Below are 24,954 nucleotides of genomic sequence, written 5' to 3' on the forward strand. Positions count from 1 at the left end.
GACCAGCGAACCTCAGCAACCACAGGGACCCCAGTCCTGGAGTCCTTTAATAGGCTTTTTGGAATGGGACCTTATATGTCCAATGAAGCCCAAACCAAGATTCCTATGAATGAATTGGACATTTCAAAAAAATCTAGCCTTCCAAGCTATTCAAACCATTGCTGAGGTGGCTGAACCTACACCTTCATACACACAATTACAACAAAAACAAACAGAACCATTCATAGACTTTGCAGAAAGGCTAAAGAAAGTGATTGCAAAACAAGTTAAACACCCAGAAGTTCAGGATGCACTATTTTTAAGGTTGGCTATAGAGCAATCTAATGACGATTGCCAGCAAATACTAAGAACTCTTAGAGATCCTACTCCTATGGACATGGTCAAGGCATGTCGCAATGTGGGGTCTAATTCTCATAAAGCAAGACTAATAGCTGAAGCTTTGGCTGGACCACAAACCTGTTTTCACTGTGGTGAGACAGGACATATAAAAAAAAACCTGTCCACAATTAATTACAAAGACGGAGTTTCCAAAGACGCCATGCAAATGGTGCGGAAAAGGCAGACACTGGACTAAAGATTGCCGCTCCCTCACTAACATCTATGGAGAACTCCTACCCCTGAAAAAGTCACCAGACTTAAAGGAGAAAAGTGACTTTTAATTCAATCCCAGATCTTAAACAGTGCACCTGTGAACTGTCAAGAAACAAGGCAGCAAGCTCCAAGCGTGCTGTGATAACACAAACACCCCCTCAGCTGCGTTCCATCCTGCATAGCCCATCCCTTCAGCAGGTGCCAGGAAACCACAGCAGTTAGAATGAATCACGTTAAACCTACCATTCCCTGCAGTTCAACTTAAATCAGATGAACTGATTATGCAAGTTATGCCCTTACCACGGGACCCCAATCCTAAATTCTCCCTTCTAGCATGTTCTGCTTACTTTCCAGGATCTCGTAGTCCATAGAAGACCACTATCACTAAACTTTTAGACACCATGGAGCAGTGGCATCTTGGGCTGGAAACAATTTTTAGGGGGGGAGTCACTCAGCAAATGCAGCTGTCCAAACTGATTGGGAAGATGCAGATCTGTCTTCCCCTAAGTCCATTTAAACAAACCCTTTCTAACTTGCTTTGAAATTTCGCTTTCTCTGTTTGTATTGTTACTAACTATTTTTTGTGTCACAGTGGGCTATAGGAGGACTAACAAAACACGGCTAAATATTTTCTAGCCGTGCTTCAAACAAATAAGAAAGAGTGACGTGTGAGGGAACACGATTCAGGATGGGAACAGTTCCGGGCGTGAAGTGTGCAGCAATTGGCAGGACTTTGTCGAGTGGACTTTGCTGTTATTATGTGGTTTCATTGTATTCACACTACACAGTGCACAGCCTGGACAAACCCAGGCTTGCCATGAGTTTGCCCCCACTCCTCCCACTTTTGCTGGTGTCCCTCTGCTGGTTTGTCCCTCTGCTTGTCTGTCTCATGCTCTGCCCTATGTTCTGGCCCATTCTGCTCCCGAGTGGACAAAAAGAGAGTGGGCATGCCTGAATAAAGGATTCTGCTTGCACCCTTCCTTGTGTCCCGTCCCCCCTTCGGACCGCAGCAGTGACGATCCCTATCTTCAGGGGATTCAAATTCCCCTATAGATCTTCTGTGCTCCGTCTTAAGGCAGCGGGGAGGGGGGGGCGAAGCCGTCCTCTGCGTTCCTTTGGCTGTCCCGGTCCAGCTCTGAGAAGCTCTGAGCTCCTCAGCTCTCTCTTTTCAGTGCTGTAGCACTCCAAGACTCTTCTCAAGTAAGAGTCCATCATCTTCCTCCTAGGAGGTCTCAGAGGGGTTTGGGGACTTTGTTTCAGTTCTTACCCAAACTCTCTTTGTAGAGCTTAGTCTTGCTCTTTAGCTGGCTCTCCTTCTCTTTCAGACAACTCTGTGTCTTCCTGCTTGGCTACATACTTGTTTTACTGCTCCTTATCTTCTTCTGGCTCTCTGCCACTGTTCTCCGGCCAGTGTTGTTTTTGCCACTGCTTCTGCTGCTCACGGTGGAGAAGAACTCTCAGTTTTCTCAGCTACAGATACTTAGTCCAGTCTTACACTGTTCCAAGTCTCTGTAGCCCCTCAGCTCGTGGCTTTCACAACATGGCCACCTCCAACAACAACTACAACAACTTTCTTTTCCGATCTGCTTGTGATATGTTTATATTTTGCAGAAGCGCTCATTGGTTCAAACCTCAAGGGTCACCACCCCCTGGGGGTTTACCATTTTATAACTTCAGGGGGAAAACTGTTTTCCCCCACCACAACTCTCTACCCCCTCGCTTTGTGAAATATAAACATATTACAACTATTTGAAAAACTCTAATCAACATGTAATCTTCAACAAACTAAAATATAATCAAAAATCTCTCTACTACACATCAATATAGCATTATTACAAACTTTATTCTGGGTACTTACATCACTATAGCTTTACTTTCTCTACAATGTTACAGTCTGTGTTTTGTCTGGAAACTCTTTCTGTTATCACAAGCATCATAGTTCTTTTTATCTTGGTGGGACCTCCAAAAATGTCATGGTTTGAAATTGGCCCCCCCTTGAGAGTTTGGGGGCTCAGAGGTGATTGGGTGCCAGGGCAGTGTTCCCTGGAGAGCCAACCACCACTCATTTGTTCGCTTCTGCTCAAAATCATATCTCACAGCACCGGAAGCTGTTGGCAGTGCAGTCTTGGTTGTTTTGCTGTTGGTGTCTGCTGCGTGTAGGTGTTGAAGGCCAGGGGGTGGCTGGACTCCTTCTCTCTCCCTCTCTGGGGGGGAGGAGGGGAACTCTACAGCCCCCCTAACTCTGCCTAGGCCAGAGTTAGAGACAGCATTGGAATGAGTGCATGTTTGTGAGGGATGCGACTCACAAACAACTGGTAAGTGGGAGAGAGAGAGAGGTAGGCCCTGCAGCCAGGCCCTCTTCTTCTTCCCCCCAACCTTTGCAGCCAAGCTGCAGAGGAGGGCTGTTTTTCCCTCTCGCTGTTCAGTGAGAGTGGATGCGAGGCTCAGCATTGGAGCAGAGCCAAGTGGATGGGCCGGAGGAGGCTCGATTGCTAGGGAGAAGAATTCCAGGTAAGAATTGGAGACGGACCCCTGATAGAGAGGGGCCCGGAGGATGTTCCTGCCATGATCTAAATGCAGGACAGCCAAAAACTCGAAGGAGGAGTCAACCTTCCAGGACACAGATGCTTGATAAGCTAAACTACACTGCAGCAGACTACGAACCAAGGTATGACACCGAGAGGGAGAAATCACACAACAGCAGAAGAGCAAGGACTCAAAGGTATCTTCTTGGACTTCATGAGGAGGATAGACTGCAACAAACAACTGGAGCTTGGTGAGGGGGGAGCGTTCGGGCCCAGAACACTCTCACAGGAGGGACTGGTTACTTTCCAGCCTTGAAAGGCTTCTTTCTGGACTAAAGTTAAAGGAAGGGGCTAAAAGGACTGACAGAAATGTAAATATATATGTGTAGTTGCTTTTAGTTTGTACAGTATATTTATTTGTGTAAATAAATGTATATACTTCCCCCTTCCCCTCATGGTCTGAAAGTTTCTCTCTGGTGTTAGGATAAATTGTGGGAAGGGGTTGGGGGGAAGCCTGGAAACTGGATTTTGGATTTCTAATGTGGCTCAAACTGCCACACCGGGTCAGAGAAATTACCTTTTAAGATAAAAAACTGGTGGTCAATGAATATGTAACAGCTTATGTAACTGCAAGAATACAAAAGGCACGATTTTCAAACAGTTGGTGTGCTTTTAGATCCTTGTGATTTTGGAGCACCCAGCACGCTGCAATAAAAAAACTTCTCGTTACTCTTTCCTTGTCCTACAGGTATTTTTGCCATCTTTTCAATCTAAAGGAGGGATTTTTCTGACACTTGCTATAAAGATGATATTGTAACCAAAGTTAGTATGAATCACAAAAAGGATAGGACACCGATCACTAACAAGAATATTCAGAATTGCAATAGCTAATGATAATGCACACTTCAGAAGAATTATTAACCTGAAAACTCCCCAGTTCCAATCTTAGACAACCAAAGAATATGATGTACACTACTTTTAGGGCTGCTAAGTGTCAGGAGCAGGATAACACATTATTTTCACTGTATGTTCTGATCCAGCTGGACAAGATATGCTTCAGACGGGCCAGGGCTCTGCCTTCACTTGGGAGATTTGTGACTGCGCCGTGAGGTCTTGCTTGCTTCCTGGAGCAAACTTAAATTCTTGTCATTCAGCTGGACACGAGGAGTTTGTCACTGACCTGGTTGCCTGAACTTTTGATTCTTACTCTTGAATTGACATTTTAAGGAAACTGTCCAGAATATGTCCAAGGCTTTTTCTTTTCCAAGTAATCTTGGAGTTTTCGACACTCTATATTATTGTATGTGTATACAGGGAGGTTTTCAACACTGAATTGCAATTGTTGAGCATGAGACCCTTGATATCTGTGCATTCATTAAGCAGGACCACTAGCTTTGTCCTAAATAGACAAACATCACTGAGAATTACAATACTGATCTCTTTTTTTCCAGGTAGCTAGAACCAAATATATTTGCAGATTTTTACAGGTGGAGAACATGGCACAAGAAAGATGGTTCTTGCTGTCAGAAAGGAGATGGAGAGGTGTCTCAAACAGACACTTGCCTTCAGAATGAAACTGTAAGAGCAAATTTATAAACAGCATTATTTTAAATATGACTCCCTGCTACTAAAAATATTTGTTGGATGTTAGGTTAAATGAAAATTTTATAATTTCTTACGAGTGTCATAAGATAAAAAGCATGTGGATTAACCCATGAAATGTCAATCTCATAGCATGACAGGTGGAATGGATCCTAGTTGTGATTATATATTAATATTTACAATGAAGAAGAGTTTAAAAGAGTTCAACTTCTTGTGTGAAACTTTTTAAAATGTTTAAATAATCTTATGTTAGGTCATGTGGTACAGTGTGTTCTTAACCACTTCATCTATCTTTAGGAAACAGAATATTGAAAGAGGAGATATATTTATACTATTTAAAGATAACACTTCAATATGCCCATTCATTAAGGGATTTGAAATCCCTTGAAATATTCTAGCTTGTGTGCAGTGGCTTATATAGTGAGATGTAACCTAAAATCATGTTATTTGCAGCCCATATTTAAGATGTACTGAACTATAGGGACATCTTATGCTGGTGCTCAAATGTGCGCATTGCAGGATCCTTTGATATGGGGTTGGTCTCTGAATCTGACTGTGTCTTGAGTGAAGGCTAGAAAGTAAAAAGGAGCTCATTTTGTGCTGCTTTTCTCTCCAGTAAGGTGTTCTTGGAAGAATAGGAATATAATGAAGTAGTGATTTGCTCTGCTAGTGCTTTCATTTTTTGGGGTAAATTATTACAATTGTATTAAGTCAGTTTCCCTTGAATTGCCAATCCTTTCAACAAGGATTGTCACAAAGATTGCTTGCATTTCTGGTAGGGGCTTAAATTAATTATTACAGTTTTTGCTAACTGTCTGTAAAGTACTTCTCTTCAGTTTTGTACCTGTCTCTGTACCATCTGTGTCTTTTCTCCTAAAATGTGGTTCAGGTTTGCTTGGTGTAAAGGCACTGTATTTATTTTTCACTTCCCCCACTGTTTAAGGGCATACTCACCCGCATCAGGGATGAGCTGATCAGCTGTGGACAGATGGCAAGTCTGCCTCAGCCTCCTGAGCATCTGCCGACAAAGACGCCCTGTCTCCTCAGCTGAAAGAACAGAAGGAGGCTGGAGAACCATTGAATATTTCATTTGACATGAAGTGAAGAAGTGATTTTACAACTTATTTATGGTGATTAAATTAAATCAATTCCCTTCACATGTATTTTATTCCTTGCTTGACTGTTTCTTATTTTGGAGAGGAGTGGCAGAATAAGCTATAACCTCTGTCCCTTTGGCTCTTGCACACAAGCACTGCCCTCTTTGCCCCCCTCCTGAGATGTGTATAGAGCCTTTGGTCCAGGTCTTTCTTTTTGAGAGGGAAGAAGTAGTATAATTTTGACTAATCTGCTGGTATATTCTGGCTGCTAGACGTTTAGCTAAAGTTCGGTGAGAAGTCAAAGTCACATGTTTTATTTTCTGGGTTGTTTTTTCCTCCCCTTCTTGTAGTCCAAAGAGATGCAGGAAGCATTCCAAAGGTGTGGTGGAGATCTGAATAAAAATGCTCTGACATTTGTTCACTAGTGTCTTGTCAGTGTAGATAAAGTTTCAGCTCATCAAAACACCCCTACAGGCAAGAACAAGACAGCTTTTCTCTCCAGTGTGCTGCTGAAAAGGCTTTAACAGAGTGAAAGTCGGTAAATTAACACTGGCTATTACCAGGTTGAGAGGTTTTGTTTCACACTTACCTAATTTTGTGGTCATGTGGTTTGGACTCTGGATGGAAAGATGCTGATAAAATCTTCCACATGACTTGCCACTGGGCTATCCCTAACCATGTGCAGGATGAATCTGCAGAGATGTAGAAAATTGGGTTTAGCTGCACTGTTCACTGCTAGTGTTCTTGCTGCTGATTTTATGGATGTAAAAGTTACCAAGTTATCAGACCAGTCAGGTGTTAGATATGACCCTACAGCAATCAATGAGCCAGTGCCAATTGTCTGATACTCTCCTCTTCATCTCCATTCTGGGCATGGCTAAGGCTGCTCAGGATAAGAAATATAGCCATGTCTTTCACAGAAGTGTTTTCACTGTGATCAGGACCCCTTGAACACTTCGGTGCCTGTCATCTGTGCAGGAATGTAACATCAGCTTACACTGAGTGAAAAGGCAGTGTTTGGGGATAGTCAGAGGATGGGTGTTGGCTTAAGTCATAGCCCCCCAGCTGCACAAGGAAATGCCTCTACTTAAGGGGAGAATAGAAGTAAAGAAATGAAAATCAGGATTGTGTACTATCTCTTTCCTTGAGATAGAATATACAATATACAACCATCTTCCACTTGCCTGGAGTGTGTAAGGTCACCATATTCTTGTATGAGATGCATTGAACGTTGTGGTAGTATGAAGACTCGGTGAGGAATTAGGTACAGTAAGGAGAAAATCAAAAGTTTCCTGAGGAGGCAAAGTCATGTAAAGTCCTGAGGAGGAAGTCTTGACTCTTGGGTGCTGAAGTCTTGATTCAAAAATTATGTACTGGACAGATAGGAGTAAGAAAACACTCTGCAGAGAGTGACAGGAAAAATGTGGTTAATTCGAGCCATGATATTAGTCTTCCCCCATGATATCATTCCCATTTATTCCCATGAAAATGCTGAGAGAAGAATTTGGCTTGTCCTATAATAATTAGTGGTATGATGATTTACATTGGAATGTGATTGCTTTCTGGGTAGCTAAAGGTTAGTCTTCGGGAAAAACACTAGTGGGAGAAATTCAAGGTAGAATCAGGTGCTTTTGTTGCAATCCTATATATTTGAAAAGAATGTAAAAGTTCTGTTTCTCTCAGTAGCATAGGAGCTGCACAGCAGGAGTTTATGGCTCTTTACTTACCGTTTTGTCACCTGCCTAGCCATTGTTCAGCCCCAAAGCCTGATCTCTGTCAGTTTTATTCAGTGTCACATTACTTTTACTACTGTGGCTGTGCCTAGTGTTTTGGGTTTTTCATTCCTTTTGCTTCTTGTCTCTCTTGTCTTTTGGCATCCCTCTTACTGACACTTTGAGCATAATATCGAGTGAACCACCTTCACCCATGACATGACCTGGAAAGAAAGTTCATTGTCTACAGAGATTCATCAAAGTATCTTCCGTTCTTTTCAACAAAGCATAAAATTTTTGTAGTCTGGGTTCATTTTTTAATTATCTTTCAGGCTGTATATTTCAGCAACAATCAAAATGCTTGTTGTAGCACTACTGTTTTGCTCACTGCTGAAGGCCAGGAAGGGGTGAGGTAACATAAGTTCATAAAGTCCACTGAGAGCTTTGAGAAGTCAGGTTGGAAATTGCTGCAGAATGAGAAAGCTGCTACGTAGATGAGATGAGATTCTAGTGGTGTAAACACAAGGACCAGAAGAAAAACAGAGACCCCTCCTGCACCAAATAAATTACCTCAGGAGAATGCAATAAGCTTGACCTTGAAATGAGCATACAACTCCATGAAAATTGTGCTGAAAAGAGTAATCATAGTCTGGCCAGTTTATTGTAAGAATTAAGGGGAAATACGCATCAGAAGGGCAGTAGAAGAATTTGTAAAATGACATTCTGATGAGCCTTGTCTATTATAAAAGATGCAAGTTTGTAGGAGTTTTTACAGTGAGTAAATTAAAGAAGATTTCCAATATTGAACAAATATGTCATGTGTCCTTTTCTCATAGAAGTTTTGCTGTTGAATCAGTGTTATGCTGGTATTTTTTTTCTTCCTTACACATGCATCAGTTTAGTTTCCTGCCTGTGAATGTAATCAATTTTTCTCTTGTTTTTTTTTTTTTTTTTCCTTCATGAACTAAAGAAAGAAAATATATTGGTTTGATTGTTTCTATGAAAAGTACAATAAAGCTGATTATATTTTTTCATTTTTTCTATATTTTCTGTCATAGAGTTGTATTACTTTACAAAAGAATAAAAGAAAGAAGTGGAGGCAGAAAATTTGGTCTGGAATCCCTGGTTGTGGGTTTTGTCAGAGTAGTCGTTGCAATTTATGCAGGCTGTTTGTGCTGTTACACTGGAGAATTGGAAGAAAACGCCATTTTGTTTCTTTTCCTATTTAAGCCTGGACAAAATCAGGGGTGGCATCTTTTACAATTTACAGCAGCTCTGGCTCTCTGCCTATATTTATAGATTTATTGGGCAGTCAGCACAGGGATCATTGGAGCACAAGCAGAGATCTAGTCATATTCTTTTTTTCTCTGCTTGCACATTTTACCTTTGATGCTGAAGGTAGAATTACAAAGAGGAAGCATTTCTCCAGTTCTGGAACACCAGAGAACTTCCCTTACTGTCTGATGTTGCAATGAGTTTATGTTAATACTGTATTTTAAGGCTGGTCCTGAGAGTTGCTGGTGCCAACCATTTTTGGGAAATGATAAACGTGTTATTCTTGTGTAAAACTGTGTGTGTCAAAATGTTGTATCCATAAACCAAATCTTCCTTAACCTGCACAATGATATTATGTAATTTTCATGTGCTCTATACCTGTACATGTACATTTGGAATTTTTGTTAAACTTCTCTGATATCTTTGAAAATAAGGTAGAAAGTAATGCAAGCTTCTTGAAATTTACGAACACACAAAATTAAATTTTACTCTGTCAGAAGAAGTAAATGAATATGAAGTGAAAATGTTATGTGAAGCTTTTTCTTCCACCAAATCCTTCTTGCATTATCTGCCTGGCCACTTCAAGGCAATTTTAACTAATACTTCCCCTTATTTCTGTACTATCATATGTAGATAATTGCTTGTTCCTATTAACAAAGTGGTCAGGATTGTGACCTCACCTAATTTTCTAAAAGAAGCAATATAACGTGCCTTTCAGTCGGTCAGCTTTCAAGTCATCAAGCATTTAGCTCATTAGTAGTGTGATTCCCATCTGACTGTAAGGAATGCCTACTGATGCTTGAAAGTGGTAGTGGTTAACCTTTCATCACAGAAGCCTTTTGAAACTGAATGACTTTCATTTACATATTTTGTAATCTTTGTAACTCCTATTAGAATGATATAGAAAACTTTGTCATGATACATATTAGATTGGACCAGGAAGTTTAAGGAGTCTTATGAGAAAATTAGGGTGTTTTGTAAGTGTTCCATACCAGAGATACACAGATAAAAGGCTTAGGTCATTTCAACATTTATCTTCAAACTATTTTCTTAAAAATCCAGTCACTGATTTAAAATATGAAGAAAATGGTACCAAAGTTGAAGCAATATTGCTGGTGAAAACTTAGCAGTGCCAAAGAAGTAGTATAATAATTTTCCTTCATCTTCTGGCCGAAGTCCAAATGTAGTCTCTACAACGTTTGTCTTATTTTGTGGTGAGAGCATATTTTTGGCTCATATTCAGCCTACTGTCCAATGTAATTTTCTGGTACTTCCCAAGTGAGCAGATTTCAGTCATATTTAGGTGTAGTAAATGTGTTTTGGACTATTGTTGTCATTAGGGTAGAGTTAGTAAAACCCCACTAGACTTAGATGGTGGAGGTTGCTTCTTTCTTTGGTTATCCCTCTGTCAGAAACTTTCTTGTTGTAGGTATTTCCTTTATTGTATTTCAGTTTATTCACCACCTGTTTTTTAGGACTACTAAGCATTATAAACAAATGTTATATTTATAATATCTTACAGAAATGATGCCTCAGTAGTGTTTTAACCTAACATCGCTGTAGCTGAAAGCAGTAGTGACATAAAGGTTACCTTAGGCCACAGGCAAGATGCATTTGAGTTTATGGCAAGGTGGAACATGCTGACCACTTGCTGCTGAAGTCTTTCAATTAATATATGGGTTGTTCAATTTATACTCTTGTACATTGCAGCATTTGTGCTAAGATTGTTCATGAGGATCTGATCTTGGCTATTTTTTTTTCCAGCGCTTGTGATGTTTCATTAGTTTGTTTTAATTTATTTGAGAACTATTTCTTTATAGGATTTGAACTTTTAGCTTTTACTGGCTACCCAGTCCACTTATTCTCAGGTACAGGCACAAATAACTCAGAATTTTCTTTCCACTTTGCTTCTCTGATTAGTCCCAGTAGTTTAAAAAGAATTACTAAGTTGATAAGATTGGTCTCTGGAGAAGTCTTCCACTTTACAGAGATTTCCTGCTTCTGCAGAATATCGCACTGTATTAAGTGGTTGAAAAGGAAGAAGCATCTGTGGTGATGTAATACTTTCTCTCTTCCCGGTTCCCATAATACATAGTGAGGATCCTGACTTGCCAGTAAATTTTACAGAGGCCTCAACAAGCTCTGGAAAAAACGTGAAGGTATCTGATAGTCCCTACAGGACAAAGTCTTAATACTGCATAAAGGAGTCATGGTAGAGATGGAGATTTTTTTTTTCTTTTTTCCATCCAGGGATCTCTTTTGTTTTGAGCAGCTTAAAAAAAAACAGCTTGAAAGCTGTATTAATAATTTGGACCTAGATCCTGAAAAAGTCCCTTAGTGAATCAAACCCCTTTTTCTCTCAATAGTTCACTGTTTGAAATATGTTTATTGCTGAAAACGACACTACCATAAAAACCTCACTAAGAATAGGAAGTTGCTGCAGGAATGAAACTCCTTTTCTGGCTAGCACGGCTATGTTTTCCTATGCAAATGCAGCAAAGCCCAGAAATTAGCAATGACTGCTAAATTAACACACTTGAAGAGCTTGGCTGGTTCTAATAGCAGTCAGATGGTCTTGTTACATTTTAATGGTGCCAAGCTAATTGAAGTGATTACTGTTGCTCGTGAGCAGCCCTTTTGAAGTAGAAGTCTTTTAAATTATCCATAGATGTTAAATGTCAGACACTATTGTGTAATTATACTTTGTAAACGCTGAATGTCATAAGGCATCACAGGTAATTGAGGTTTACAGAGAAGAGCTTTATCTAAACCTAATTGGGCATCAACTCTTTGTCACTATTTCTAAACCTAATTGGGCATCAAGTTTTTGTGCCACAGGACACTGAGACACCTCATTGCAGCTCTACCCCCACCCTTATCGGTAGGGAAATACATATTGCAGCAAATCTAACCCTCCAAACCCAGGACCTCTCACTGTCCAACCTGTACTGGTTATCAGTCCAAGAAATGAATATTTTTACAAGCAACAAGGTCTCTACATTTCACAGTTGTGAGGCATCAGCAGCTGACAGTGATTTCCCAGTTCATCTGTGTTCTGTTTTCAGTTGTGACACTACTAAACCACTATGTTAGTCAATGGAAGCTTTGAAATGCATGAAGAGCAGAACTTGGCTTAGTAATATGTGTATTTATTTTTATTTTTTTCATGTACATATACTTTTTATTGAATTATTTACTATTATTTTTATTCCTAGGAGAAGTTATGATTCACAGCACAGAAATCTATTTTACAGCTTGTATTATTTTACTTGGACACAGCTGTTAAGCTTCCTGAGAATTTCTTCCAGATGGAGAACTGTCCACATAAATGTTCTGCTAGGATCATTCACATACAGTGATTGATTGGATTAGTATGTCTGAATTTTGCATCTGACACCTTGTTATCTTTTTTTCTTTCCCCTCCCCAGCCCCCCAAATCCAAGAATAACAGTTATGCAGTCTTTACCCTTAGTCCTTCATGCTCATCTCCAAAAGCATTCTATTTTCCTGACTTGAGACCTTGAACTTTATTCATACACAGTCTAATCCAAAGTTTACTGAGATCATCAAGTGCTCTGCCTCTGAATTCGGTGCGTTTGGTTTTCAAGCCTATTAAATCAATCAGTTATAGTCAATAGCTCACTTGTCAGAAGTTGCAGAGGTCCAGAAACTGCTTACTACTGCCACTATTGCATAATTTTTTGTCACAGTCTGCTTCATATGTTTTCATCAGGTCCTACTGGGTAGTGAGTGTTGAAAGCACTCATTACAGATAATGATCTTACATCTGCTTTTTATTAGTTAATTTTAACAGTGTGTTGTGACTGGGGAGGAAATTCATTCACTTATGGGATGAAACTCACTGTGTAATTTGTATTTCAGCGTAAAGGGTGCAGAAGTTTTCTGAGACAAAAAAAATTGATTTCAGAATCTCAATCCATTTGCAAAGGAGGAGTTCTCACAGGTTATTCTAAATATTTCACTTTGGTTTTGCCTATTTCTGTATATTCAGAACCCCCTGAATTTTTGTCAGACAGAGGAGAAAATAGAAATTGTTCACCCACTTGGGAAAAAGGTATTTATACTGTAACTTTTTTTGCTTTGACATGCTTCAAACCCTTTTTAACATCATCTCCCTGCTGTCCCAGTCTGTGCACAGCCTGAAATGCAACTTGTTTTCTGATGGAAAGAGAAAAAGAAAGAACATTAATCTCACCTCTTATGAAATGAAACATGGGGAGTTTTTTTGTCTGAACTGCATCAAATATTCCAAATATGTAGGTGGACATATAAAACTAACTTACAGAGAAAATGCCCCTAAGTTGTAAAAAATGTCTCTTTTTTCCTCTTTTTTTGGGAGGGGAGTGTGTGTGTTCTTGAGGTGATATAATTAATTTCCTTTAGCTTTACTATACAATTGCATTTTAGAAAGATAAAAGAATAACAATTTCACTTCTGGACAAATGCGCTGAATTAAATTGTCCTATAGAATGTAGCAAAAATGGAAAATAATAAAAGGAAACACTGTGAAGTCTATCAAGGGCATATCCAGTTATATTTGAGATCCATCACTTTGATGTTTGATTTAGTTGTATCATGTAGGTGTTTGATAGCCTCAGACTTCCTCTTTCTCATATAAAATCATACACATGTCCTTTTGTCAGATGTGCTGAAGACTGTTGTCAAAAAGGCATTTCACTCCTAGTTGTCTGCAGGAGTCCTGACATAACTGCTAAAATATCAGAAAATGAAATTAAACCTGATGATTGTGCTATCCCCAAAGGGCAGAGAACTTGATTTCACTTAAGGCAGAACACACATCCACAGCATTAGCAGCTTGCCAAGTCTTTCAAAGTCAGTGCTTTTTTTGTCAAGAGTGGGAAGAAGGAGAGATATACATGGAGCTGGTGTGTAGGAGAGGTTTGAGCAAAAGGAAATTGGTGTTAACCAAACACATAGTCAATAAATACATTTGGCAAAGACCAAAAATAAATGACAGATCAGAAGGAAAAGGAAAAAAAGAGAGTGAATTAAAAATATTGAATTTTTTTTTATTTAGGAATTTAACTTCCTTTCAAGATTTTAAATTTAAACAAAGTTAGAAGTTGTACAATTATATATTTCTAGGAGTGGTAAGTGCTGGAAAATATCAGAGATTTTATTGCACATTTTTTAACAAATTAACATTGTCTGTTTCTTGTGGGAAAACAGATGTACACAAAAAAGGATATATTCCAGTGAAAAAGCTTGTTAAAGACACAGAAGTATATTTCCCAAAATAAGGCTGATATATCAAAATGTTAATTTTGAACAGATAGCCCTCCACCCTGAAGAGATTCAATAATAACAGTGTTGTCATTTGATACGTATCCAATATACCCAGCACCTTCTGCTGTTAATCTGGAACTGCATCCACACAAGACACATGTGGAGCACTGGGGTTTTTGCAAAGGACACTGCTGTTTTTATCTACTCATATTAATCTATCAACAGAATTGTGACAGATGACTCATACTATAACCTTACCAAATTTTCTTTTCTTTCCAATATTTTGACTATCTCTTTCATGTTCTTGGCTCAATTTTTTGTTCTTAACATTTTTCCTTGTTTTCTTTTTTCTTTTTTTTTTTTTTTTTTTTTTAGTAAGTGCAATCTGCATCACACTTCAGTCCAGTTGCTGTCATCTGATTTACTCAGTTTCTCTATTGACAGTAGAACTGGCAATGTCCACATTTGTATTAAATATTCAGTGCTAGATAATGTATGGTCTTGACAGGATGGCTTTCTCATCCTTTCATGTCAGCTTATGATCATTTCATTGAGGAGTCCAGTATATATGCCTATTGCTCATAAAAACATTTGCAGACAACAGAGTTAATAAAAACATTATAGAAATATGAATATTCCATTTATTCTTGAAATAAAGTATTTTACTTCCTAGTCTCCATCTAAAGTCTCCTCTGCATCCCTTGCTCTCCTTCTCACTGTGCCTCATTCACTGTTTCTCAGGAATGCTCTGAGAGGGCCCCCCACACACTCTTATTCTCATCACTAAATTGTTAAGAAATTGAAAGAAGCTTCTGAAGAAAAATGTCCAGAAGCCGCGGGTAAGAGGAAGGGAAAAGGAATTTAAAACGCAGCTAGTTCTTCTGTATCACACTGTGACCATCAAAGTGAATAGCCGTATTGGAGCAGACTGGGACATGCTGATAGCAGTATTGTGCAAGCAAGATGTTTGTGTTAACCAGTATTGAGCAAAAAAGGGCTACCAATTTACTCCAGAAGTTCTTGCACCTAACACTGACTCCTGAAAGAGCAACATGTACTGCTCAGTCAAAGTGTGCGGTAGGGTGGTGGTCGGGAAGTATTACTGCTTGACAGCTGCTGTGCTTTTTGTGCTGGTGAGTATAATGCTGTAGGTGTGGTAGTGTATGTATTTTTTTCATCACTGATGTGTAATTCTGCAGAGACAGCCTGGAACTTGTGCTTCTTTATTTTTGCCTTTATAATTTTATCTTTTATTTGCATTCAATTATTTGTTTTTATTTTATTTACAATTTTATAATGGAATTTTTTTAGGCAGATGAATATTTAATAAATGAATTATGTTTAAATGTTTAAAAATGTTTGATTTGTTCTTTCAGTAAACAATTTTATCAGCACAATAACACCATCCAGAGCATGTGTTTGGTGGACAGTACACACACACTTAAGCTCTGTTATTACAAAGGCTCCCAGCTATTTTCACAGGGCAGACTAGTTCCCTGGGTCAGGCTGACCTCTTCTGTAAGAGTTATCTAGTCTTCATGTGGTACAGTCTGACCTTGCTCTGCTCCTTTGGAAAGAGCATCACTTTACTGCCTGCAAAACAATTACTAGAAATCTCTGTTTTGTTTTCTTAAGCCTTTACCAGTGATACCTTTTTCTTGTCTTCTCACTTTGCAAAGTACCCTTGACATCTGTGAAGTGAAACCATACTGGCTCATCTTTTGGACTGCGGATGCTTTTATAGATTTGGATGCTTTTGTCACAAGGTACTTGGGCCATTTCTGAGCCTTTTGAGGTGAAAAGTGATATCATACCACAGCAGCAAGTCTGGCTTTGCTTAGGCTTTGCAGTCAGCCATGTGAAAGATGCTTTCGATTTCACTGGAGATGTGCTATTGCCCCATGTAAAAGAGCTGACTATCTCTTGGAAATTTATGCTGGTTATGTATCTTGCCAGAGTATAACCTGAATCAACATCCAAGTGATTTTAGTTCAGTAATAAAACATGATATGTTGCTAGGAACCATCATCCTCTGAGTGAACAGGTGGTGAATATCCAGGTGAAACTGGTTGAACTTAAACCATCTTTCAAGTGGGAGAGGAGCTGACTTTTGGATCCTGTACATTCAATTCCTTTATTGGTTGCTGTTTCCAACAGCTGATTCCTAGTTTCTTTCCAGGTCTTATACTTAATACATGACATACACTACATTATCTCAAACTCTACTCTGTAGGAATAGATTGGTTAGATTTCACTGGTAAACATAAAGCTGAGACTACACTAAAATCAGCTTTTCCTGAACATAATTAAAATCCCAGCATGCTCAAGCACCCTTAGCAAGTAAATATTTTGTTATTTGTATATTGTTAATTGATCCCTGCGGTTATCATATCCTTGCTAATTTAAAAGACAACAACTTGGGAATTACAGAAATTGATAGGAACTTGGGTGTTTAGCTTGTCTTAATACCATAGACAAAGACAGGAAGAGAACAGATGGTTTACATCCATGGTTGACATCCAGCCCAACTGAGATCAGTTTTTTGTTGAGAGGAAAAGAAAATAAGTTGAGGTATAAGCAGAGTAAACCATCACGATCTGGGTCAATTCTTGTGGTAACTATAAAGCAGCCACTCCATACATCCTTGGTTTATCCGTCCTGTTTCCTCACTTATCAAATATTTATTGTCAACAACAGGCAGTTCTGTTTGCACACATTGCAATTGGATAATGAGATAGTTAGGTTTACTTCTGTTATTGATAGTGAGGGCTGATGGCATGAATAATTTCCTGATTTTTTAAATGGGAATTTAATTATTGATGCTTCATTTAGGCAGTGATAAAGGTACTGGTAATGTATTGCCATGGCTGTAGGTTGGTAATAGTAATAGCCAAGTAGATACTTGCAGGTGATGGGCCAATTCTACTGTATATCTAGAGTGCAAATTGGAAATCAGTTCTCATTTATACAGTCATTATGGATTTACCACCGCACAAATACTGCAGAATTAGCCCTGAACTTTTCAGACTGACTAATTTTGGGCTTCAAAAACCTTGAGTTCCACTCTAGTAACATGGTGATCTAAGTTTCTGCAATTCAGGTTCTGAGATCTATTCTCTCCTCTCCCACTCCCTCTCCCTTTCCCTCTTCTTCTCCTCTCCTGAAATTTCCTTTCCTTTTTTCCCCATCTCAAACCACTTCACATTTTAAAAATGTAAGCTACACAGAAATGAGTGGCACTTGCATGATATCTTTTGAAAGAGGGCATGTTTGAGAGAGAAGAAATGGCTGAGATTCCCTTCTAACACTCCAACATATAATTATCTCCCTTGCCTAATGTAGAGGTTGATGTGAAACCTTCTCTACCCCATTTGCGTTTCTTCACTTGCTACTTGCTGTACTCTTCTCTGCCCTATTTTTCAGTTCTTCAGTAGACTCAAATTCCCTCTTGCTTTCCCTAATCCCAGTCATCCCATCAGTGCATGAAGCATAGCAGCGCCTTCCTGGTCTGCAAACCTCTCTTGGCTGCAGCATGAACCAATTTCTTAAGGAAATGGCTAAATAGTGGGGTAGGAAATTAAAACAATACCCATTTCCCTCCTCAGATCATAGTTAATATATTTCAGAAGCATCATACTTCTCTTAAGTCTTTCTGCCTCCTGTTTATTTTTGGAACCATGGGATGATGGGGAGGAGCCATTGCTCAAAGTTTTGGGCAGTTTTTCTGATGATCAAGTGCAGAATCATGTAAAACAAACAAACGAAAAAAACATAGAGCAAAGAAGATCTCAGGCCAATTATTTTTCTACAAAATACTTTATGTGACAACAGCAGCAGCCCCCAAAGGGCAGCATGTAACAACACAGCCTAATTAGAATGATTTCAGTATAATCATTAACTAGCATCTAACACCTATGAGAGTATTTCTGTTTAAACTAAAACATGACCTGCATGGTGGAGAGGCCTCGTAAACTGTCTACAAAATAAAAAATGTGACAGTAAAGGTCAGAGCTGTGCTCATTTTAATTTCAAGCAGAAAGCAGGCTCCTCATTCAGTGTGTACAGGAAGCGTGGTGACTCTTTCCATAGGCTCTCTTTGCCAACAGTAGCAGTTGGACAAATCCTCCAGGACTAATTACTGGGGCTGCAAAACAAGTATTGTTCTTTTGTGTCTTTTCCTGACCTGGTGGAATTCAAGGATCCTAGTTATATTGTGTCAAAGATGTAGTTTTGTTTTTCACTGTCATGTAAGCAGAGGTCACAAGCTAAGAAAACCAACTGGTTTTCTTACATCTCTCTCTGGCCACCTGCTGACAGCTTCCTTGGTGGCCCTGCTAGTCACTTTACCTTGCTGGAGAAGCAGGAGTGGGAGAACTTGATAATAAACTCTCTTTCCAGAGAGAGTGATACATTATGTTCCACTGGACCATGTAAAAGCAGCTATCAAATCAGTGGGATATGGTTTGATTTGCAAGTCTCTGGTGAAATTTAAGAAGGCAAAATTGTAAAACATGCAATGAAAAAAAGCATTAAAACCTTTTTAAGGAAAGCATTTAAAAAGTCAGGAGAAAGACATTATAATATAAAAATTGGCAGGTAGGGTGTTATTCATTTTTAAACATCAAAAAGAGCTCTGTTAGCAGCATTTATCTTCTCAAAAAAAAAAAAAAATCTGAGAAAGTTAGTGCATTTAATTATTTTCCTGTTTCCTTTTGTGACTTTTAAAGTGCTTTATATACATAGACAGCTTTTAACACTTTGGGGAATCGACGAATCTATAGCCTTGCTATGCTATTCTTTTCCTTTTTCTTCCCTCCCAACTTTGTAAGTTTTATTTCAGTTGGTCTTTATTTCCCCTTTCCTCTTCACAGTGTTTCTTTTTGGTTTTTTTATGCCCCTTTTTTACCTTTTCAAAATTTCCTTTAGAGTAGAAGTAGTCCTTGCGAAGTGATGTGACAGCTGCAAAAGACATACTTGTTGAGTTCATAGAAAAATAAAAATCGGTAGCAGGTTAGGTACAATGATTTTCTTTCCTTTCTTTCATTATGCCAGTTCTTTGCCATCAGAGTAGTTCTGACTTGTCTTCAAATGGCAGATGACATATTGTGTACATATTAATTATACATTTATTTGTGTTTCATCTGGATAGTCACAGAAAAATAGACTCTATGTAAATTAGCACAAATTATATATATATATGATATTAAGTTGTAACTGGGAAACATTTCTGGCATCAAATGTCACCATGAGGTGTGTAGGTGTTTGGTAGTTTTAAGTGTGCTAAGGACGAAATAAGAAGGCAGGCACTCACTGTTCACTCTTCAGTTTAATCACCTGTTCTTTTCCTTTCTGAAGAAATTTTTTCTCTGAACTTGCTGCAGAATGGTTTGCATGACGCCCACAAGGGGTGTAGATTGTCAAATCTTTCTTTTTTTGAATCTTTCTTCAAAAATCTGCTGATTTTTGATATCAAGGGACTTGTATTCCTAGCAGACAAAGTAAACAAAAAGCAAAACTAAGTTAAAGGTGCAGTGACACAGTTCAAGAGTCTTACCATCTGCTGCGGCTCTACTGCGGTTAGCTGAGAAATCCTCAATGGCATGTTATATTTTGTGTGTAATATCTGCTTGTGATAGATCACTGAAGAGCATGAAAATTTGCAAGGAAAAATTATACTGTACTTCAAAAAAATTTATTTTCTGTGAATTTCACTTGCAGCTTGATTGTAGATCTTCAGCCACTGCAAGTCTTAGTACCTAGAGAAAACATTAAATTAGCGATATTTTGGTAATTTTAGTCAAAGTATATTCTTTCTGTAAGTAATTAATATTCTAAGCAACTGGCAACTTCTTGCTTCTGTCTTAATATTTTCTCCTTCCTCTTGTGCTGGAGTACTTTATGGCCATGAAGAAGTATGACCGAGGGAAAGACTGAAATACTGGTTGTAACTTCATATCAATCTATTAAATGGCATCAAATGGCATCTGACCTGTTGTTGCCATGGTCCATATTCGTTGTGAGACAGTGAATTTTGTGTTGTTGCATGCAGCTGAACTCCAAATGATCTCTTTGTAGTTTATGCATCAGGCCTTTGATCTTCTCCTTAAATGTCTACCTCACTGGAAAACTTACTGCAAATTACAGTCCCTATCTCTTGGAAGGAAGCAAGTATCCTTTATAAAACATGAATCTGTTTTGTGTGCTAACAGAATGTTATTAGGAGCAGTATTCCTGAAAAGATTAATTTATTTCATATAAATTTTGTCTTTGCTTGCTAGTTGTTTTAAGCTAGCAAGACATTCACACATTGCTTGTGGTGTCCTGATGATTTTCATTTGCAATTTTATGGATTTCTTTTAATAATTCTAACTTTCTGGAACTTTAGAAAATGCTAAGTGGAAGTAAATGAATAGAATGATGTGGCTGATATTGTTTCATTTTGTCTATCAAGAATGTCAGCTTTTACAACCTTAATGTTCAGTGCGGCTGTAGTGTTGCAATTGAACAGCTGGTTTAGAATTTCTGAAAAGATATGTGAGTTTGTGGTAAAGTTAAAAAGAACCTTGCAGAGTGTCATATATCTGTAAAGCCTTTTTTGCAGCTTTACTGTGACTGGTAAGAGGCAATCCTTCTTTATTTGCTTATCACAAGGACATTACATATCCTTCTGAGGAACCTGTTATTTGATTGTCATAGGAAGATTTTCACTCCCTTACACAATTATTTATGTTTTTGTTTTACCTTATGCTTCCTATAACAAGCAGAAGCAGGGAATTTAATAAGGTAATATACAATTTCTGTAAAATCTACTATTTAATATAAAATCACGTCTTAAAAAATTCTCCTGCAGTGTTTTGCACAAAGGTCATTGGATCTTACCGAGATGCTGTTAGTAGCCTTTCATTGGCTCTCTGCTTTGACCCATAATGCTGTGGAAATAACCTGTTTGGTTCTGTTTTGCTCTTGCTTGGAAGGCTAGTTTTATGTGCTTCAAAGATGTCCTCTGTGTAATGTTGATATAAGTCTGTGGGCCTAGGGTGTTTCTGTGTCCTCTACCATTAGTAAGACTTTATTTCTCCTTCAATCTTGATGCAGAGTAATGTTAAGGAGTTATGGAATACTGATCATTGGAGACAGTGGGATTAGATCAGTATGAAAATCATGAAAAATATGAAGGAAACACAGTTTAGGGAATTAGATAATGATTAACATCTAGTAGTCTGCTTTCCTGGATGTACCTTTTTTATTGGAGGAAGAGGTCTAGCACGCCCGACTTGTGACCAGGTGTCTGCTGAGTCATCAAGATGAATGCAGCCTGGTTATCCCTGGTGCAAGACAGTCACTGAACCTATTAGTGTCAAAGGATGAAGACAGTGTCTACGTGCAATAATGCAGAAATAATGACAGCAGTCTCTCTAATTAGTCATATAAAAATATAGACAGAAGAACGAATATGTCCTATTTCTTTTCCTTATTGTCTTATGTTTCTCACTTCCATGGTATTAGCAGATCCTTGCTGTAAAAGAAATTTATTCTTCACTCCCAGTCAGGTCATTATAAAAAGGCTTTTAAATCTTTTGGTCTTCCCACTTCTGAAATATAGACTTCACTTTAATATTCTCTGCATTAGCAGCAATATAAGCCCCATAATTTGTGAAAAATGAGCTTTTTCTTCAATATGTCCTCCGATAAGTAGATTTCTACTCCTTGATCACTTGTCCCACACCTGTTAACCTACCAAACTAGTACTTAGTACATTGTGAAGAGGCTGTATTTATCTCCATTGTATAGCCACATGAAGATTAAAAACCATTTTAGAGGATGACCTCCTAGTTAGTAATGAATTCTCTTTTTTGGTTAAGTTGACACTGACATTTGATCATTCACTGAGTGGATGGTATGCCAGACTGCACACACCTTTTTCTTTACACATCACTCTGAAAGGCAGGCAGGTAAGATGAATGTAAGGAAAAGAATTCTCTTCTGCTGGCAGTGGTGGTAATTTGCCCACACTATTCCTGGAAATGCAACAGCCACAGGGCAGTCTGATGTAGAATATATTTTATACAGAGGGGCAAGCACTCTTACAAGAGAAGGCCTGATGGCAGCTCACAAGTGAAACTTCTGTGCATTTAAAATAATATGGCAACATGGGCACTCAGACTAGATGAACGTTGTAGATCCCTTTCAAATGATATATTCTGTTCTATTCTATTCTATTCTATTCTATTTTATTATATTCTCTTTAGGTAAAAAAAAAATTACCTGCAGATATAACTATATTTATACACACATCTTTTTGTGATTGCCAACATAGTATCCTGGACTGTGTTAGGAACATGGCCCGCTCCTTCTCTCTTACTATAGTTGTGTTGGGGTCATCATGTCCTATTTCAGACTCAAGCTCTCCAGACTTTATTTTTTTTTAAATCATCTTCCTAAAGTTCCAAAGTTTGTTGCAAGGTTGGACAGAATGCCTTTTTTCCAAGCTAATTATCCAATCAGAAAAATTATTAATTCTATTCAACCTGAGCTATTTTTGAAATCTGAATCTGCTTAAATTGAAATGAGGTCAAAACCAGATGCAATTAATTCTATAAAGGATAGATAATCAAAAGATGTTAGAAAAATGCCGAATGTGTTTCAAGTGATGTTCTTTAATCAGCTAGAGGCACAGAATTATCTTAGATGTAGACAATGTTAGGAAAATGTTGTTTCTGTAAGGCTCTCAGTGAAGTGGATTTCTTTTGATAAAGGTATGCCACATACCTTCATATTGGTATTGTCTCAAACTGTAATTAGCTTTCAAAACTGAAGCTAGGACTATGCATCCCTCTGTACTTATAAATAAAATCATTATTGGTTGAGAGTGCTGGTCTTTTACTCTATATATTCCCTTCTTCTCTCACATATTTTTTCCTCCTTGCTGATAAGTTGCTGCAATGAACTTCAAAAGACAAGATAGCTTATTTACTTTTTGATTTAAGTGCCTTAAAGAAAGACCTTTTAAAAGAAATAGCTACAGAGATTATTTTCCCAACATACCTCTGTGTCTGTAGCATCCTTTTTTGTTCCATTTGAATTTACAAATCTTCTTTCCTCTTTAGAATGAATATAAGAAAACTGAGAGTGTTTGTTTTTGCTACTTTTTTAGTTGTGTTCTCTCTTTATACTCCCTGTCAAAGATGAAATATTAGTACATAAACATTATTTCTTCTTTTGTTCTAAAGATGACCTTTTATTTCTGTTTTCTTTTTTTTTTTTTCCTTTCTTTAACACTCTAACTGATAACTGTGTGCTAGATTTTACAGTCTGAGAAGAAATAGGAACAATCATAAAAGACACAAGCTCAGTCATCCTTGATTATCTGTGAGACTCTACATGGGCACATGCTTTGGAACTGTTCTGTATTGGGTGGGTGCAGCAGAGATGAGCTTCAACAGGACTGTCTCAGAAGTCAGTATGTGATTATTTTGGTACTATAGAGAGTCTTGGTCAAGACTGTCCACTCCTCTCTCTTACTTTCTGAGCTTATTTCTTTGAAGGCATCTTTTTATTAATTTGGCTCTAATATGAAGTATGTTGTGCTGAGCCATTGCTTTCTTTTTCTAATCCTAGAAGTCATAGATAATGCAGATATCATCTTCCTGATGGTGTGAGACTGTTCCCAGCACCACAACCATGAACTTAATTTAGACTTTTTTTTGGTGCTGGGCCAAGATTAACCAGATCTCAGTGACTGGAAATTATTCCTGGCATTAATCCCAGTTTTTCTGTTTCCCTGTACCACCTTGAGCTGTTATTTTCTGTAATTTAGCCACACCTTTGTTCAAATGACAGCCATAAAAATTCCTATAAAATAACATATGCTTTTGTTTCTCTGAATGTTAGCTTTGTAATTAAGAAAGCCTGCTGTTCTCATAATCTTTAGCTGCTCAGTTTTTCTATGTTGGTATTATGGCATTCTTCCCTCTCACATCATCATAAATCACAGTGTGTTGGTGTTAGTAATGCCACACTTGGGATAATCTAGCGCTTTTGTCATCTTTTCTGAATTCTTGACCAGGCTTTTAGCTAATATGTCAGCATAAACTTCACAGAAATCCATAGTCATGTAGATCACCATAGATTGGGTCCAAGGTATTATGTGATTTAAAGCATGATATTTTTTTCTGCAAAAGTGATTTTATATGTGTGGTGGTTTTAGAGTTATACTGGTGTTTGGGTCCCTCTTCTCTTTTACAGTCCTTTTCTAGAGCAGTGTTCAAGGACATAATGGACACTCCAAACCTGGGGGTAGGCCATAGCTTATGATATACTTGTGCCAGTAGCAGCATCTGCTGTTTGCTATTTTCTTTGGACTCAGATTTGAGATGGTAGAAATTTACACATGGTGATCTTTTTGGATATTGGCTTCTGAAAAGTATACCCCTTGGATTTTGAATGAGAGACCTTTTAAACATGTAATTATGTTCTGCCATTGTGATGACCTCCTTCAGAAATGTGGGTCTCCTGCATTTGATCAAAGTTTAATTCTGATGTAAACCCTCTTCAGTTCTCTCTATGTTTGAGTTTTACAATGGCAGAGCTCTAGTTAGCTGGCAGAGGCATTACTACTTTTGAATGGTAAAATGGGATTTGCAAGTGTTCATTCCTTCCTGCCTTCCTTCCTGCCTTCCTGCTGCCTTCCTGCCTGCCTTCCTTCCTTCCGTCCTTCCTTACTTCCTTCCTGCCTGCCTTCCTTCCTTCCGTCCTTCCTTACTTCCTTCCTGCCTTCCTGTCAGCCTTTCTTCCTGCCTTCCTGATGGCCTTTTTTCCTGCTTTCCTACCTTCCCGCCCGCTTTCCTTCCTGCCTTCCTTCCTTCCTGCCTGCCTTCCTTCCCG

Source organism: Manacus vitellinus, unplaced genomic scaffold (assembly GCF_001715985.3).
Source record: "Manacus vitellinus isolate BGI_N305 unplaced genomic scaffold, ASM171598v3 scaffold_50_pilon, whole genome shotgun sequence".
In the NCBI taxonomy this organism is placed as follows: domain Eukaryota; kingdom Metazoa; phylum Chordata; class Aves; order Passeriformes; family Pipridae; genus Manacus; species Manacus vitellinus.